The 12,908-nt window shown below is 44.0% G+C and overlaps 1 protein-coding gene across 4 annotated transcripts in view; it reads left to right on the plus strand.

The window, feature by feature from the left end:
• The window catches only part of CREBBP (CREB binding lysine acetyltransferase), a 239,121-nt gene that overhangs the window by 82,809 nt on the left and 143,404 nt on the right, over positions 1-12,908 (plus strand). The gene's annotated exons all lie outside the window — the stretch shown is intronic.

Genomic DNA, 12,908 nt, shown 5'->3' on the forward strand with positions numbered 1-12,908 from the left:
CTTTCGAATCCGGAAGTGAACAGATGACGGCGGTTCGCTGGTTTGATAATATCCCAATACAGTCATGATTTAACATTATATTTTGATATATTAATACTGGAGTATTAATTTGTGATTGGAATGAAAATAGATATTGAGGTTAAAGCAGTATGATTAAATGATGTAAGGGTTTCCATCCGTGACATTCACGGATTCCCCATTTGGAATTTCGCCATTTGCAGTTGTTTTTTTTTCATTCTTTTTTTTCTCATATTTTTTACAATGCCACGACGTTTCCATATAACTTTGGTGGTCGGTACTGCATACAGTATGTGTTCAGATGTAACTGTTGTAATGGTATAATAGAGGTAAACGAAGTATTCAGTGGTCAATGACTTGGTGACCTGAACCACACCGACGGGCGTATGAACGTGACGACAACTTTCCCAAAGAATGCCGTTTTATTCTGGAATGAACAAATCATACATAAAGGACATTAGTTCATACAAGCAGTATGGAATTTTTATCGAGCAACAAAGCGTACAGCAACGACCACAAAAGATGCCAAATAATTAAAGTGTTACAGAGAGGTATTTTGTATATGTAGATGTATAATATGTACATGGTATATTTACAGTCGGGCCTCGCTATTCGCGGGTTCCACGTATTCGCGGTTGATAAATTGTGACCTGCTTCTCTATTTGCGACCCTATGTCCCGTGTATTCGCGGTTTTTCGCGGGATATCCCGCCATTCACACTGAATAGCTTCGCAGGGTATTCCACCAGCTGCATAACACGTCATACCTGCGAGTTACTGTTCAGAATGAAAACACTCCACATATCTATTGGTGCAATTAGCTGTCTCTCTTTTCCCCATTGAAACGATGGCATGGCATGCATTCGTGGATTTCCATCGGCATTCGTGGATTTCCATCAACATTAGTGTATTTCCATCGACATTCACTGGATTTTCGTCGACATTTGCGGGATTTTCGTCGACATTTGTGGGATTTTCATGGACATTTACAGATTATCGTTGACATTCGCGGGATTTGCCTTGACATTTGCGAATTTTGCCTCACCATTGGCAGTTTGTTCCTTGACATTCGCGGATTTTTGCAATTCGGGAACCAATTCCTCCTTTTTCCATCGAAACGATGCCTCGCCATTCGCGGTTTCGCAGTTCACCGCAATTTCCAGGAACATATCCCCCGTGAATCGCCGGGTCTATGTGTGTGTGTGTGTTCGTGTTGTACCCAAAAACAATGTCGCTTTTCAGAGGAATACACAGTTGAGAACCTTTTCTTTTTCTTTTCTTTTTTTAATATACATACACATAAACGCACACGAGTATTTATTTTGATTATATTTGCTTGTGTGTACTCGTATTTATTTTGACTTGCTTCTTCATCATATACTAATTGAATGTGTCAAGGTTATATCCCAATGGGCCAAATTTTCACTCTATCTTTATTATGATAATACGGAGAAGGCAATTTATTTTTGAGATGTGCATGGCAGAAGTTTCGGGAACTGAGTGGCGTGCTGACGAGGAGGGGTGTCGTTGAAGCTGAAGGGAAAGGTAATTGAGAACAACAACAATAGGCATTTTACGGCCATTTTCCCTGCTGGAGCGGGGGTTAGCCTTGCGGTCCCCATTGACAATCTTCTCCATTTTGCCCTATTTTCTGCATCTCCCCTTGTTAACCCCCATGCCCGCATTTCTTGTTCCACCATCTTTAGCCATGTCTTTCTCGGTCTTCCCCGGCCTCTACTTCCTTCTGCATTCATTTCCATCACTCTTCTCAACCAGTCACTTTCATCCTTCCTCAACACATGACCAAACCATCTCAACCTGTTTCTCTTCACAGCATCCATCACAGGCTCTATTCCCATCATCTTTCGCAATTCATTTTTCTTCCTCTCTCTCAATGATACTCCACACATCCACCGAATCATTCGCATTTCCACCCTTTCCAGCCTTCGTTGCTGCTCTACGTTCATTACCCATGTCTCGCTCCCATAAATCATAACACTTCTCACACATGCAGCATACACCTTTCCCTTCAGCTTCAACGACACTCCCCTCCTCGTCAGTACGCCACTCAGTTCCCGAAACTTCTTCCATGCACATCTCACTCCAGCAACCGTTGCCGAGTCTGATCCACCTTCTCCATTCAGCATGTCTCCTAGGTAGCAAAATGTTTTCACACCTTCCAGCTTCGTGCTGTCTCCAAGATCCAACTCAACATTTCCTCCATCGGCAGCTCCCTCTGTGCACACCTTACACTTTAATGTAGCTTCCACACTGGTTAATGACCCTCTCAGACCACTACATTTTTGATGAACCCACTCAGCGCACATTGCACATTGAATGGAGTTCACTCCGACACTAGGGCGGGCCATACTTTTTTTTTTGTAAATCAATCGAGAGGGGTGTTCATATTACGTATTTTGGTGTGTAGAACACAAATCTGAGGTTTAAAAAAAATTCTGATAACCCTAACCTACATCAATTTGCAGTTGATTATTAATAAATTTTTGATTATTTTGCTATTCTTCTGGAAAAAAAGAGACGTTTTTTATTTTGAAGTTAGGGCTTTTATTTTGGTAACTTCCTGTTGGGACGGCAGTTGTAGCCATCTTGTTGCTGAAAGCTCGATGTTGAGGAGGTTGGCAATCCTTATCCATCCGTCTTCTCTTCTCTTCTTATGGCATTGCCAGTAAGTACGTTTTTGATTAGGAACCTGAGGAACAAATAGATAATAATTTTAGATGTAAATTACCTTGTTTTATATTATATTTGTTAATTGATTTGTGTACTTACCTATTGCTAGCCTGAGTTACATGTGAAAGAAAATAGTGACCTGTGAAGTGAATATTTTGAGGGTTTTCTGTAATACCTGTGTAATACCTTAATATCTGTCTGTAGTGGATACTTACCTGTGTATTATTGTTTTTATTTCAGTGTGAACTACTAAAAATGGCTCAAGTCAGAACAAGGATGAAATCAAGTTCTCATTTAAGTAATCTTGTTGGCACTGGGCAGGAGCTGTTGGTGTCTGAACTGCCAACTGTGAGGGATATCCTGAGGTATGGCATCTACTTGAGGGAGCAAAGTGAAGATGACAGGAGGAACTACCCAGTGGACCAGCTCGTGTCTGACATCTACCCTGGTCTGATTTGTCAGTGGAGCAAAGATAATGCTCTTTTCAAGCCTCCTGTTATCAATGAAAAGGTGACCATCATGTCCAAGCTCAAGGAGGTCTGGAATCAGGCAGTGAAGTTTTCTCTTGGGAAGGGCAAACTTGATGCCAAAGAGAGGTTCATTGTCAAGTTAGACAAGCTATTTGATATTTTGACTTGCAAGTGTCAGATTACCAGTTGTGAGGGGGGAGGCTGTGAGGCCAGTGAGGGCTGTGTGATCCAAGCCCACATTAACTGTTCCTGCAGCAGAGAGAAAATGATTCCTGTGAAAGATCTTGCCTACATCAATGGACAGAAAGAGAAGGTTGGAAGTAAAGGACCCCACCAAATGGGGAGCCCTGATCTGCCAGAGCACAAGAGACAGGTGAGGACATTGGAAAGGCAGGAAAAGAAAAAGAATGCAGAGAAAAGGAGAAGGAGCAAGGAGGAAAATGCTGCAGCAGCAGAGAAGGCAGCCAGGAAGGATCTTGAGAGATTTTTGTCAGATGGTGATGAGGATCTGGAATTGGAGAGAAGTGGTGCTGAAGATGAGTTTGTCACTGAAGTTGAGCTCTTCCCTGAAACTGACACTGAGCCTGCAGCTTCAGCAAAGGTCCAGAAAAACTATGATGAGATTCCAAACATTGCCCTTGCTAGTGTAAGGTATGGCATAGGGCTGAGGCCAACTGCAGCAATAGCAACTGCAGCTCTGATTGATGCAGGAATCATCACAGAAGACAATACAAGTAAAGTGATTGATAAGAACAAGGTCAATAGAGCACAGGAGAAGTTGATGGCAGAGCTGGGGGAAGAGTTTGATGAGAAGTGCAGGGAGGAGGGGGGGATCTCCTGCATCCTCTTTGATGGGCGGATTGACCTGACCAATGTGATGATGGAAGCTGAGGGCAATGACAAATCTTTTCCTGCAAAGATCAAGGAAGAACACTACAGTGTTTTTAGTGAGCCTGGTAGCTACTATCTTCCACTTTACCTCAGAGAAAGCAACTAAAGAGGAGTCACATGCAGAGCAGATTGCTAAGGTCCTGTTTGCCTGGCTGAAAGAGAGGGGTTTTGATAAGACCATGTGGGCCATTGGAGGAGACTCAACAAATGTCAACACTGGTGTGAAAGCTGGAGTAATGCGGAAGCTGGAGCTGCACCTGGGGAGAAAGCTGGTCTGGTTGGTGTGCAACCTGCACACTGGTGAACTTCCCCTGCGCCATCTCATTGTTCACCTTGATGGCCCTACTCGTCAGACAACACATTTTCCGGGCCAATAGGAAAGCTCCTTGCTTATGCTACAGACTTGGATATCAATCCAAACTTCACCCGGATCTTTGCTGGCCCTCCACTGATCAAGCTGTCTGACAAGGCCATTGAAGATCTCTCAACTGATCAACACTGGCTATAAAATTGTCTGTGCAATCAGGGATGGAGTGCTTCCTGCAAGGCTGGCTCTAGTGGAGATTGGACCAGTAAACCACAGCCGCTGGCTCACCACAGCGAACAGACTTCTCAGGCTCTGGGTGTCAAAGCATGGACTGAAAGGAAAGAACCGGAAGAATCTGCAATTCATTGTGGAATTCATCATTGGAGTGTATTATCCATGTTGGTTCAACGTGAAAGTCGAGCACTCCTGGATCGAAGGGCCTAGGCACATCTTGTTTCAGCTGGACTGCCTCAAGTCCCAGAGGAAGGAGGTGCTGGACCTTGTGATGCCGACTGTGAGAAGATCTGCTTGGTATGCCCACAGTGAAGCCATCCTCCAAACACTGCTGTGCTCTGAGGATCAGAAGGAGAGGACTGAAGGGGTGGAGAGAATCCTGGCCATCAGGGGAGAGGGGGACCCAGACACTCAGCTGGGGGACTCCTCTGTCAGGACCAGAAAGACACCTGACATCAACTGTGATGCTTCCAGCATTGGTAACTTGATCAGCTGGTCAGAACGTGTGTCAGAGCCACCTCTCACCTGCTCCCTAATAGTCGGCAGGCCAAGACCCTTAAAGAAACTTTTGATGGCATTTTTTGTTAAAAGCTGACAACCGGGCTAGAAAGTATCAGTATGGTCCAGGCTTTCAGAAACACCCGGTTGCCAAAATGAGATTTGACCTTGAAGGTCAAATTTGGGGGGTCAAAGGTCAAAAGAGGTCAAATTTTCAAAAAAAATTATTTTGTCTTGTCCTTTCATACAACATCGAGTCTGGTATGAACCATTGAATATTTAATGAGTTATAAGGGGTTAAACTTCTGTAACAATAGCTAAATGTGAATAGATTCATGAATGTAAATGCTTTTTACTCTTTGAATACGCATAATATAATAAAATGCATTCAGTTTAAAGGTGAAATTTCAAAGTCGAAAGTCAAATTTTACTTTAAGAATCAATTGTTCCTGTTGGTAATATGTAAATGATGCATTAGGCAACTACATTTGAAGAAACAAGACATCATCTTCCATCGATTTGAGGTGTTGCCAAATCACTTCTCTTAAGTATCAGTTCCTGTCGTGTTCATGCATCCTTCAGCATCACAGCCACATGCAGGCATGCATGGTTGTCCAATCTTGTGGCAACGGCAAGCTTGTGTGCGACACTTGCTTTTACATCCACAAGTAACTAGTTCCAAACAGCTACTTGGAACAGATGGTGTCCTCATCCACATCACTTCTAATCGTCCGTCAGTTGCCTGCCAACCTCCAGTCTCCTCGGGGTCAGCAACAACTACGTCAGCCTTGTTTGCCTGCAGCCATACTTTTGCCTGGTAGTTCGCCCGCGACATATGCAATTCGAGAGCGTCACTAGTTGGTGGCAACATTTCAAGTGCCTTCTTCCCTTTCTGGAACATGTCATGCCTAGCTCTGTCGACCCCTGAACTAGAGTGTGGAGATTTGTAAAGCATACATACGAACTCCTCGACATCGCTTAATGGTCCATCTCTGCCAACGCCATGCAACAGTTCCGGGTGTTGCAAGTAGACATTCCAGCATGATTTTTTGCCATGACCAGCGAATGAAGACACAGTATCACAACCAGTTATGGCATGGAACCCAAGAACATTCTCCACAACCGCCGGAGCGAGGGCCTCGTTGATGGCGTGTACTGGGAAACACTCTTGCTCCTTGGACGTGCCACTCATCATCCACACATGGCAGATTTTGTCCCTGGTGAAGTGAAGGAGCAAGAGCAGGACATCTGTGTCACGGCACTTCACAATTATGTTTCCATAACCGGCATCAATGGCTTCAAGTGCATGGATGATGATCCTTGTGTCAGCTTCCTCGTGGTTTGCATTCAGAGTTGGGATGACTCCCCTTGTCGTTGAGAATCCGTTTGGAGTACTGCCACCAACTACTACTTCGTTGACTGTGTCGGTGTGCGTTGCCAGTTTGCCACTGAGGAACAGTGCAAGGTCTTCTTTGTTTTCACCTAAGGCGATGAAGTTCTTCCATGTTTGTGGAAGTGGAAGATCATCCCGGTTGATCACCTTATGGATTGGTCTCGTTTGCCCAGCTCTTTTGCTTCGTGTAGTCGACTTGATCGATAGAAGTCTATACTGATCAAATACGATGTCGATCCTGGACACTGTGCCACAGAACTGCTTCAACACGGTCCTCTGGAAGGTTTTGGCATAGTCACCAAACGTCTTGCAATTCGGTGGTTTTCCTAGGGACTGTATCAATGCATGGCCATCAATTATGATACAGGTTTTTCCTGTGGTCTCCGGTGCCCCTTTGACTTTCTCTATCCCAAGACCAGTGGTTAGCAGGGGGAGCATTGCAGACTTTTGGGTACTTCTCATCTTTTTATCCGTATTAGCCAAACTAAGTGGTACAACGAACAGCTCATGCTTCAGTACATTGTGGATATCTACTTCTCGCCCAACTTGTGCCGCATTGAACAATCTCTGCATCAGTTGCCTGTCCGCTTTGATTGTCTTGGTGACCTTCTGCTTCCCATCCTGCACCGGTGTCTCGTAGAGGGTTGCGAACGTCTTCGATTTCTGGCGTTTCTGTCGATCGAAAAAAGGTACAGACTTCTCCACTAATCTCTCCTTCACATTCTTCAACACGAGATCTTTCCCCCTTTGGTCGGCAGTGAGGAGGTCTGCAGCTATCTCTTCGGTTGCAATGTCGTTGGTAGTCAGTGATTTCAGCTGTGTAATAGTGGGAGTTGCGTCGTCTTGATCGGATATTGTGAACGCCTTGAATCGTCGGAACTGAGCCTCAAGCTTGGACACCGCATCCAAATCCCGTGTCATTTTGGATGGAAGACCATCTTTACGAGTTGAGAAATCTTCGTCCGATTCGTCGTTGCGAAGATCGAATAGACGCATGGTGTCCTCTGATATCTGCGACCTTTCAGACCAAGTTGTGCAGAACCTGTCTCTTGCCGTGTCATTCCGTGTGATGCCAATTATACCATTTGAGAGCTTGCATACCTTGTTAATCCATTCAGTGGCTTGATCAACTGGAACTTGGTTACATCTGCCTGCGTGTCGTTTCACTACAAAATTCCCTGCCAGGAATTCTTCGTGGACTTCTGGTGCGGTCTGTGCGAGTCCTCTCATGTCAGTGAGGTAAACAGGACCCCACCGGGCATAGTTGACATGGTCATATATGGTCAGCCATGGTAGCATTTCGGCAAATGAATCAAGATGGAGCAACCAATCCCCATCTCGATTAGCGCGGACGAATGATAATAAAATTTCCACCATCTCAAGGTACTGCAACCAGAAGGCATTGTTGGGATTCTGCTTCAGCATGGCGTGGAATTCGTCAGCTTTCTCTACATATTCTGTACGGTCGAGGAGCTCGTTGCATTCAGTCACAGCATTCAACAGACATTCATCTCGGGTTCTCGTACCATATTTCTTGAACAATGCTGATACTGCTGATCGAAGCACAACCAGTTCCTGATGGAGTTCAGGATTTTGCCGCTGTAGCCAATCCAAGAAAGCTTCAAACTTGATCCGACTAAGGGCTTCATAGGCCCAGATATGTCCCTGAATAGCCCTGTAATAGTGTTTCCCATCCATCATTGACTTGGCAGCATTTGGTCCAAAGATTTCAGACTCCACCCACACATCATCTAGGCCTGCACTTTCCATTTGCTGACCAATGGCCCGAAGGAAGTTGAAGGAGATATGGAGACCACCAAGCAGGACAACTACTTCGCTGTACTCTTCAGAAGCCCACACAATCTCCTTTGCTTTGGCATAGAGAGGCTGATCGAAGAAAACGATGGTATGGCGCTGTCCAAGGTATCTGCTGAGCTGGACAAATCGGTTTATGATCGTGGTGATGGTCCCATATTCATCCGCAGTAGCATTGAGGATCGGTGCCATTCCCACCGTCGTCACTGGTGGATCTACGGTACTCACACACTCGTTGAATGCTGCCCATGGAGGAACAGCACAGCCATTACCTGTGTCCATCCTGGAGATTACCCAGACGTGAGTCATTCATGTTGCTGCCTTCCTACATGGACTACTTTTGAACCAGTCATTCGGTTCAATGCTAGAAGCATTCGGAATCCTGGGTTCAACTCTTGTGCCAATAGGTAGTTTGGGGGGATCGACATCATGCAACTTATCGACAGTCTCCTTTCTCAGAGCCTTCTCTCGTCCGTGCACACGCTTAACAGGAGTTCTTGGAGGAGGTGGTCCGCGTTGCCAAGCATTCCACTGTGTGCAATGGTATGAACCTTGACCACTTATTGTCGACTCGTTGACATCTATGTTGTCAGCTGATCATAGATATAGTACGGGCATGCCCTAGTAACACAAAAAGCAACACATTATTGAGAATTTGGCATTTATTTTCGAAGATGTCTTCATACCAAACTCGATGTAATATGAAAGGACAAGACAAAATAAATTTTTTTGAAAATTTGACCTCTTTTGACCTTTGACCCCCCAAATTTGACCTTCAAGGTCAAATCTCATTTTGGCAACCGGGTGTTTCTGAAAGCCTGGACCATACTGATACTTTCTAGCCTGGTTGTCAGCTTTTAACAAAAAATGCCATCAAAAGTTTTTTTAATCGTATTCCCTGGGGTTGGCCTGCCGACTATAAGCATCTCGGAGGTGAAGAACTTCATCAACACCCCCATGGAGGTGCTCAACTGGCCTTGCCCACGCACAAAGCATTGAGAGGGTTGTTAAAATGGTAACTGAGGCTTCTGCTAAGTACTTCTCACAGGAAAAGAGGGATGGAGGCATCAGGGCTCAGGAAACCAGCAGGTGGCTGATGTCCAAGAATGAGTCAAAGCAGGACTTGTGCAACCTGGTAAAGTACAAGAAGTAAGGAGATTGATCTTTGTAATTGTAACCAGTGATATACATGCAGTTCACCTGTTAATAAATATGTACATTTGATTTGGCTGTGTCAATATGAATGATTTCCCTTATATCTTTTAATATCTTATAAAGGGGTTCGAAAGGGTAAAATTGGCAATTTAGAAATACAAATTGATGTAGGTTAGAGTTATCCTATCCAAAAAATAAACTCATATTTGAATTCCCCATAAAAAAACATAATATAGACACCCATCATGTTAGGATTTCCTTCGGATTCATTTTGGCACCTGAGTATGACCCGCCCTACTCCGACACCCTTCCTGCACACAGCACACGGCCACTTCCCAGTTCTTTCCACCTCACCACATGCTTTACCACTTGCCATCACCTTCGTCTTAACGATATTCACCTTCAGACCTTTTGTCTCCATACATTCCTTCCACTTGTTCATCTCCTTCAGTCCATCCATACTTTCTGCAATCAACACCAGATCATCTGCATACAACAACTCCCACGGTAAACCCTCCTATACATTCCGAGCCAGCACCTCCATCACAGGTACAAATAGTAGTGGACTTTGTACCGACCCCTGATGCACTCCCACCTTCACCTCAAACTCACTACTGTTCCCGTCCTTTATCCTTACCACTGTGCGCGCTCTTTCGTACATTGCCATCACAACTCTGATCAACCATTCCTCCACTCCTAACTTCCTCAATGCCCATGTCACTACTTTGTGTGGAACCCTATCGAATGCTTTCTCCAGATCAACAAACCCAAGAAACAACTTCTTTCTCTTCTCCATGTACTTCTCCTGCAACTGCCTTCCAATAAAAAGCACGTCTGTCGTTCCTCTTCCTGGTATAAATCCAAACTGCATTTCGTCGATCTTCACTTTCCTCCTTATCCTCCTCTCTAACACCCTTTACAATACCTTCATTCCATGCTCCAATAACTTTATTGCTCGATACGAGCCACAGTCCAGAGGGTCACCTTTCCCCTTGTATAGAGGGACGAGGATACTCAGTTACCAATCCACTGGAATGCGGCCTTCTTTCACCACCAGATTACAGATCTCTGTCATTCTCTTCACACCCCAACTTCCTGCTGCCTTCAACATATCTCCCACAACTCCCGTCGGCCCTCCCGCTTTTCTACTCTTTATTGCTTTTATCGCGTCCTCGACTTCCTTCTCAGTTATCTTCTCTGCCGATCCTAAAACTGGGTTACTCTCTATGTTGCCATCCCATTCATTCTCTGTATTCAACAGCATTTCCATATATCTTTTCCATCTTCCTTTAATTCCATCTGGGTCCACAACGATTTGTCCCACTTCATCCTTCAAGCAACTCACCCCCATCACATCACACCTCTCTTTCACTGTCTGCTTTGCAATCCTGAATACTGCTCTCTGACCCTCTTCCGAATCCAAGCGTTCTCCGAACGTTTTCCTACATGCTTCCTGCGCCTTTGCTACCTCTTTCTTTGCAGCCTTCTTCATGCTTGTCCTTTTCTGCCCCCGTACCCTTCGCCTTCTGCCACTCCTTGAACTTTTTCCTCTTCTCATCAATCCTCTTTCCAACTTCATCATCCCACCACAATGTTTCCGAGTGCCTCGGTGGTCCTTTTGTCTATCCACATACCTCACCAACAGCTCCCAACAGACTGTCTTTCATTGACATCCAACCACTTTCAAGCTCAACCACATCATCCTCTACCATACTCAGCCTCTCTTTTAATGCCCCCCTCATTGTCACCTCTTTCAACCTCACACACCTTCATTCTCGGTTGAGAAGTTAGACTGGTTGAGAAGAGTGATGGAAATGAATCTCGAAGGAAGTAGAGGATGGAGAAGACCGAAAAAGACTTGGCTAAATGTGGTGGAAGAAGAAATGCGGGCAAGGGGGTTAACAAGGGGAGATGCAGAAATTAGGGCAAAATGGAGAAGATTGTCATGGGGCCCGCAAGGCTAACCCCCGCTCTAGCACGGAAAATGGCCTTAAAATGCCTGTTGTTGTTTGTTGTTGTGGAGAACGCAATTTAATTTCGTCAAAAGGTCAAAGGTCAGCTTCACAAATCATTAATTTTCATCCGCTTGACCTGACATTTCAATTTACCATTTGGATTTTGTCATCAAATTCTCAACAAAGCTTTATTTTAAGATTATGGAGAAGGCAAATTAATAATTTGTTCAAAAGGTCAAAGGTCAGTGTTGCGTAAAATCACTAAGTTTCACCCGATTGACCTGAAATTTAAATAATTTGCATATCTGGTCACTGAATTGATTCACTCATGTAAAGGTAGGAGTTGATTGTTTTTTTGTTTTTGTTTTTTAGATCAAAAGGTCGTTGCATAAAATCGTCAATTTTCGTCTAATTGACCTGAAATTTAAGAATTTGCATATTGGGTCACAGAATTGGTTCACCAATCAAAAGCTAGAAGATGATATATATATATATATATATATATATATATATATATTTTTTTTTTCGATCTAAAGCTCAAAGGTCAAGGCTGCATAAAATCATACATTTTCATTTTCTATTTTTTTTTAAGACTGTTTTCGTTATTTTGAGCATGTAGAAGAAGAAGAAGATGTCTGTATACAAACGCGGACACGGATGGGCTTTGTATTTGCAGATGCTTTCTAGTCTTCATTTTCAACACTTTGTCATGTCTTTATTTAACATTTGCTTTCGATTGTTATTGTGGTTGCATCGGTGAAGCCTCACTTCACTGGACTCTGGGGTTCGGCCAATTCCAGATATTAGGGTATCCATCTTTGCTGCAAATAACACACAATAAATAATACCTGCATGTCTGAGGTTAGAAATATGGCATGGAAAGTGGTTCTCCCGAATTGGCTGAGGCTGAGGCTGACGTTGACTGGTGGAAATTTTGACCTGCTTTACAAACTGAATCTTCACTCCTCATGTGTAAACCTTCCGCAACGTCCTTGCACCTATTGGCAAGTAGTGGCCGAGCCTCCTCAGTAATGTTTTCGGGGCAACTCCTGTTAATATTTTGGGGCTTGCCTCGGCATATTTTTGTGTCGTACATTGTGGATTTATCAATCCTTTATTCCGTCATGATAAATGGGTCACTCATGTCTTCGTTTAGTTTCTTTAAAATTTGTTATTTTGTGGCGGAATTGAGTGATGTCCTTAGCATTTCTTTGTGTGAGTCACCACCAATAGTTTTCTTAATTTCCTTTGGCATGTTTCTTTTGTGCATTTAACATGGACTAAATGCAGTCCACATCTATCGTTAAAGGGATTACAGTGGCACACTGCATACCAATCTTTGTTTAAGTGTATTATTTTGACCACTGTACTCCCCCCACCCCAACCTCCTCCCCAACATTGACTCTTTCTGGCTTGCTGCCGGCTGAAATCCAGCGAATTGAGCATTTCCTGTACAAATTAATTAAAACACCACATGCTCAT

The sequence above is a fragment of the Myxine glutinosa genome, chromosome 5 (assembly GCF_964187855.1).
Source record: "Myxine glutinosa chromosome 5, kmMyxGlut1.1, whole genome shotgun sequence".
Lineage (NCBI taxonomy): Eukaryota > Metazoa > Chordata > Myxini > Myxiniformes > Myxinidae > Myxine > Myxine glutinosa.